Source organism: Gopherus evgoodei, chromosome 3 (genome assembly GCF_007399415.2).
Source record: "Gopherus evgoodei ecotype Sinaloan lineage chromosome 3, rGopEvg1_v1.p, whole genome shotgun sequence".
NCBI lineage: Eukaryota > Metazoa > Chordata > Testudines > Testudinidae > Gopherus > Gopherus evgoodei.
The window spans coordinates 88194184-88201367 of record NC_044324.1 but is presented as its reverse complement, the minus strand read 5'-3'; positions in this window follow the sequence as shown (position 1 = coordinate 88201367).

Here is a 7184-nt window from a genome sequence, read left to right as displayed (position 1 = left end):
GGGTTTTGGAACCATTTAGTGTCTACGTATTTTCATAGTCTGCACCAGGGGTAGGCAACCTACTGCACACATGCTGAAGGCAGAACACGAGCTGATTTTCAGTGGCACTCACATTGCCCAGGTCCTGGCCACCAGTCCGAAGAGCTCTGCATTTTAATCTAATTTTAAATGAAGCTTCTTAAGTATTTTAAAAACCTTATTTACGTTACATACAACAATAGTTTAGTTATATATTATAGACTTATAGAAAGAGACCTTCTGAAAACTTTAAAATGTATTACTGGCACACAAAACCTTAAATTAGAGTGAATAAATGAAGACTCAGCACACCACTTCTGAAAGATTGCTGACCCCTGGTCTATACACAACTGGCTCTTGGCTTCAACTGGGGAGGAGCACAAATCAATAAAGGGCTATGTTACAAAGGAAAAAGGACTCTGTCTATTCTAAACAGAAGAGACACTCCACCTTCTGTGGTGTGAGTACATTGAAGGGGACTTAATTCATAGGTGTAAGTTAAGGTTGCTGCTCTCTGCCCTAGTATAAGCTTGTATCCCATCAACCAACGAAAGCCGTGCTGCACATTCAGCCAATGTGTCTATTTCATGTGGATCTTAATGTACACCACTTAACACATGCTATAGGATGTTTTTTCCTCTGTGTGTGTGTGTGTGTGTGTGTGTGTGTGTGTGTGTGTGTGTGTGTGTGTATTTCTTAGTATCCCCATCAGAATCTTTACAGCCTCTTTCCTTTGAATGAATAAAAAATGTACACTCAAACAATGGTATGTTAGAGAAGAAAAAAGTACTAGGGAGAACATTTCCTCTTGGATTGGTTTGATGTCTTTCAAGAATAACACTGATGGAGAAGAGAGTAAATTACTTAATGAGTTCTGACCGGGGCAGTTACACAAAGAGTCTTCATTAGGCAGACTTCTCCTTTCATAACTCCTATTTTGTCGAGGTACATATCTAATGTGAGGAAATTATGTATCTTTGACAGTCTGATTATGTTCTTCAGTCACATAATTTTGTGTTACATTGAACATATTATAAAGCTTTTTGTTAATTGTTTGCTTTTTCTACACCATGGATTAAAGTAATTTACAATATCAGAAATTAATTGAGGGTCTGAACAGTTTTGTGATCAAACGCTGACCATCAGCCGAGAGCGAGAGCACGTTTACTATTTAAAACAAAATAGCTTGGGCAGCTAATGATAAAGCAACTCATTTTTAACTGAAAGTACTTCAAAGTTTTTTCTACCCACATACAGTATCTGTTTTGTAGCTGCACTAGATCTTCTAATTAGTACCACAGCAATTAACTCCTTCTGACCTCATTATAAGTTAGAGAATTTTTATTTAAAGTCCACATCGATTACAGATGAGGAAAACAAACTGTGAAAGATTTGGGTAGAATGAATATTTTGTTCTTCATGCTGTGTGTTGATATGCATACCACCATCTTGTTCTTATCACTCCTGGAGGCTCTACCCAAAAGTATTGGGAATGCTAATTGAATGACTGACCATATGACATCAATATGTAACAGTTCAAAGTATCTGCTGGTAATCTTAAAATAAACTTTCAGTAAAGTGTCATCTGGATCATCTGCAATATTTAGGAGTATATTAATCAATAAAAACAACTATAATGTGTATTTCATTTTCTAGCACTGAAGGAGTGATAGTCCACTATAAGTAACACATTTATTTCAAAAGGAGGGATGACTTCAGTGTTTACTAACAGGAGATAATATTGCTGTGGCTGAATGAAGAGTTCTGATGTGAATCGGAACCTACCGTATTGTAGTAACGTAATCAAACTTGATATTTCTGATTTTGGATTTAGTGGCAGGACCTGGGACTTTAACTAAAACACACCCCAAGAGAGGAAAGATTCTAGGCTATTGACCATCCTTAAAGAATCCCCAAATCTGGCCTCCATTCCCATAATGAAGACAGCATCATAGCAAGTGTCTTATAAAATGGTCATCACAGACTCTACAAGCCAGACTTCAAACCTCACCCCTCATATTTGTTGCCCAATCATTCCCTACAAATGACAAGCTGCTTGACTTTTTCCCATCCTAATTGCCATCTACCCAGATCCAGAAAGGTTCTTAGGCACCTAACCCTCAAACTGAAGCACCCCGAGTCCCAGTTTTAGGCTCTACTGTGATCTACAAAACTCCTGGGCAGCTGCTGTACAATTCTGTAAGTGCCTAAACTCACCTGGCACCTACATTTTTGCAGTAGAAGTTCCCTTGGCACCTATGCTCCTGCCTTTGATTATTTGCCCTATTGCCCAGATGTAGGCATCTGGACACCATTCTCCCTCAGAATCAGGGGAAAATATGTGCATATCTGTCTAAATTGTGTCAGAGGTCACCTACTGGATTAGGTCCCATTCAAATTCTGGCTGAAGGAGGTGATTATAACTTTTAGCCTAGTGGTTAAAGCACGCATATGGGTTTTGGCAGACCCAGGTTCAATTCCGCACCTCTGCTGAGCATTGCCACACTTAAGTCCTTTGTGGATCCAGGCCTAGAACGCCAATCTTTCCTTAAAGGATATTGGACCTAATCCAATGTCCATGAAAACCAATAGGAGGACTTCAGTGCTAATGTTTTGGATTGTGTTCCCAGATATTGGCACTTTTCTCCCTTGTTTTCCATTGTTTTGATGCTATTATTTGAATCCATTTCACATTTTAATTTTTCTGAACAATTCAGGATTAGTTTTGGCCAATTCCCATTGTTCAAAACATTGTGTTCTACTTCCAGTAGTGTCCCTATGTTTGCTCCACTTCAGGAGCACTTGCATCCTGTGCACCTTTGATTGGAAATTTTTGAAAGCAATGTCCGTCTGGCCTGAGCATGGAGTCTAGATATTCTTGTGCCCCGTACTGAGGACAAATAGAGTTTCACATGCAAACAAAAATGCAAGAAATTCTGCTTGAGGGGTGAATTGGGACATCAGTCTTCAATGGATGTATTTCTTAATCTTTGGACCCTTACCTAATTCATCTCGCTTCATGCCTGGCATTAATGACTCCCAATTATTCGTCATCTGATATCACATAGATCCGGTTGGACTCTCAATCCTAACCTGGACATTCTTTGACTCAGCCCTGGTCTACATTGTGGGGGGGCAGAAATGATCTAAGTTACACAACTTCAGCTACGTGAATAACATAGCTGAAGTCAACTGTGACAAAGTTCCTCCTCTACCTTGGTGGGTCCTGCTCTTATTGGCAGATATGCTCACCTCAGTGATCTTCCCCACAGTCTGGATCAAATCCTCCTGTGTCTGATCAGGAGTTGGGAGGTTTGGAGGGAACCCGGGCCCACTCTCTACTCCAGATTCCAGCCCAGGGCCCTGTGGATTGCAGCTGTCTATAGTGCCTCTTGTAACAGCTGCATGAAAGCTATAACTCCCTGGGCTACTTCCCCATGGCCTCCTCCAAACACCTTCTTTATCCTCACCACAAGACCTTCCTCCTGGTGTCTGATAACGCTTCCTCCAGCAGCACACCCTCTCATTCTCAGCTCCTTGTGCCTCTTGCTCCCTCACACACACTTCCTCTCCTCTGGCTCCTCCTCGTCTGACTGGAGTGAGCTCCTTTTTAAACCCAGGTGCCCTGATTAGCCTGCCTTGATTGGCTGCAGGTGATCTAATCAGCCTGTCTGCCTTAATTGGTTTTAGCAGGTTCCTGATTACTCTAGTGCAGCCCCTGCTCTGGTCACTCAAGGAACAGAAACTACTCATCCAGTGACCAGTATATTTGCCCTCTACCAGACTCCTATACCCCACTGGTCTGGGTCTGTCACACAACATACTTAGATCAACTTACCATGTTGTCTTCACTATGGTGAGTTGACTGCTGCTGCATCCCCGTCGACTCTGCCTGCGCCTCTCGTGTCGCTGGAGTACAGGAGTCGATGGGAGAGCTCTCAGGAGTCGATTTATCACATCTAGACTAGATGCGATGAATCGATGCTGCTGGATTGATTACTGCCCACTGATCCAGAGGGTAGTGTAGAGACAACTAAGGGGGGATATGATAGAGGTTTATAAAACAATGACTGGTGTGGAGAAAGTAGATAAGGAAGTGCTATTTACTCCTTCTCGTAACACAAGAACTAAGGGTCACCAAATGAAATAAATAGGCAGCAGGTTTAAAACAAACAAAAGGAAGCATTTTTTCTCACAACGCACAGTGAAGCTATGGAACTCCTTGCCAGAGGATGTTGTGAAGGCCAAGACTATAAGAGGGTTCAAAAAAGAACTAGCTAAATTCATGGAGGATAGGTTCATCAATGGCTTTTAGCCAGGATGGGTAGGGATGGTGTCCCTAACCGCTGTTTGCCAGAAGCTGGGAATGGGTAACAGGGAGTGGGTGAATTGATGATTACAGGCGAGTCTCATCTTACGTGCAATTAACATGCGTGAATTCAGCTTTGCGCGGTCTGCAAAAACAAAAACAAAAAACAAAAAAAAAGAGAAAAATAATAATTTAAATACTGTACCTGTAGTGCGGGTGAGTCCGCCCGCCATTACACTTAATGTAATTTTGACTATATGCAATTTTCGCTTTATGTGCTGACAGTGGAACGTAACCCCAGCGTAAGATGAAACTCTCCTGTACCTGTTCTGCTCATTCCCTCTGGGGCACCTGGCATTAGCCACTGTTGGAAGACAAGATACCAGGATGGATAGACTTTGGTCTGACTCGGTATGAACCATTCTTATGTTCTTAAGCAAACCACTGAGAGAGTCTCTCAGACTGTTTGTTTCATATGTGGACAAATCCAAAGGATGTACAAGTTACACAGTGGATTGCTGGATTCATCATCCCTTGTTATGAGGCTGGCAACATTCTAGGGTGCTAGCCCATTCCACAAGATCCCACTCTATGTCTGTGGAGCTACTGAAAGGTGTTCCAGCAGCTGAGATTTGTAAAGCTGCAACCTGGACCTCAATACATACTTTCTCCAAGCACTATGCCTTGGTTCATGCTTTCAGATGGGATGCTGTGGTTAGAAGTGCAGTTCTGTCTTCAGTGTTAGATCTGACTCCAAAGCTTTCTCCTCCTTCCAGGGATATTGCTCAGGAGTAACATCGGGAGCACCCATAGAGACACTACTCAAAGAAGAAAGAGAGGTTACTCACCTTGTGCAGTAATTGGAATTCTTCTAGACTGGTCCCCCTATGGGTGCTTCTCTATTACCCTCCTTCTCTTCTGTTTTGGAGTTTTGTCTCATAGGATTGTGCTGTAGAGGAGGAATGGAGGTGGTTGGCATGTGCAGCTCCATGTATTCTCAGTATGAGGAGCGAGGGTGTCTGGGGCACATGTGTGGGCCATACAGGCACTGCTACAGAAAATATCTGAACAAAGGTGAACAAATGCACCTGAAGTGGAGCACCCATAGGGAGATGCACCTTGAAGAACTCCAGCTACTGTTCAGGGTGAGTAACCTCTTCTTCAAGGCAGACCTAAAGAAAGATCCAGACATATTCTTTCTCTATCCCCCTCTAATGGGGCAGATTGGCCCCACACTGGTACAGCAGGGGTTAATCCTTCTCTCCTAGCAGAAGAAGCCCCACCCCTGGGGCTCTGCTGGGCATGCTCCACCTGGAAATCAGGTATAAAAGCCTGCAGAGCTGCTCAGTCAGGGCAGACTGCTGGAGGTGAAGGCAGAAGAGAGGCCTGCACCCTGGGACGCAGCGGCCAGACACACCCAGACACGCTGCAGAAGAGAAGCAGAGGATGTTACAGATCAGGCTGAATCTGAGGACTAGGTAAGAAGTGACCAAGCAAGTCCTTAAAGGGGAACGGTGCTGAGATTGTTCAGGCCGACGAGTTTCGGGAGGATCCCCGCTGGGCCATTGGTGAGGAGAACTCACCACCAACAGGGCCCTGGGTCGGGACCCCGTGCAGGGGGCAGGACCGGGTCCCCTTACCTCAGCCACCCAGCTCTGAGAGGGGGTGGACGCAGTGACTTGGTTGGACTCCGGCCTCTATAGGCCGCATCACCCCACCAGAGGAAGGGAATTAGATGGACTCTGGCCATTGGGCCACGCTGCCCTAGAGGTGCATTGTAGGGATTTCAACCGCTAAGCTACATTATCCGTCTAGGGAAGGGGAAGTAGATGTACCCTGGCCCTTGGGCCACACTGTGCTAACTACAGAGGAGTTTAGAAAATGTACTTGGGCACAGAGAGGCTGTGCTACATCCCATCCACTTGACTTAAGGGGCTGTCAAGGTACTAGCCCCACCACACACCCCCAGAGGAGTTTCTACATTTTGGCTCTCCATTTATTATAATATTTTTCAAGGTTTAAAATCTTCGTACAAGTTAAAAATCTAACATAACATGAAGAATTTAAGATAATAGACATGAAATCGGGAATAAAGTATACACAGTGCTACACACTAAGCTTTTGTTGGAGCATCTATCCACTCTTATGAAAATCTCCTCTTAGTCACATTTTTAAACAAAAGATTTTAGTTTCTTGAGTAGGGACATTTATATAACCTGTTCCTCAGCTGATGTACATCAGCATAGCTCTATTGACTTCAGTGGACCTGTGATGATTTACAGCAACTGAGGATATGGGTATATATTTATAATATTGCTTTTATAACAAAATATGGTGAATTCTGTGATTCTCAGTAAATATAAAGTACATTAAAGTCAAAAGTATGGTCATTAATAGACATTGCAGAGAATGTTAATATTCCAAGGTGATGTACACATTAGAAATACCAACAAAAATAGATAAATAGATGTAAATGTAAGTGGTACTTGTAAATTTATTCAATATATTTTAATAATAATGTTTTGTGGTTAAGTGAGACTATCGCTTATGAAATGGCAGAGTAGTATGATTGTATTTACTTCGCAGTTCTGTTTTTCAAAGTGAATTTTTTCACAAGTTTATTTTTGATAATTTAGTATCATATAACTAATCAAGAATGATTAAATCAATTACTGACTGATAGTTTTTTCTTTTTATTTATTTCCTGGGACAATACAGCTATAGATATATACTGCCCAACAGTGGAAATGGTATGCTTTTATCAAAAACTTTTTATAAGCTACCTACTTCCTAGCCTGTATTTTATAATGTTATTTGACACACAACATTTTCTTATTCCTTGAAACTCAATTAACTT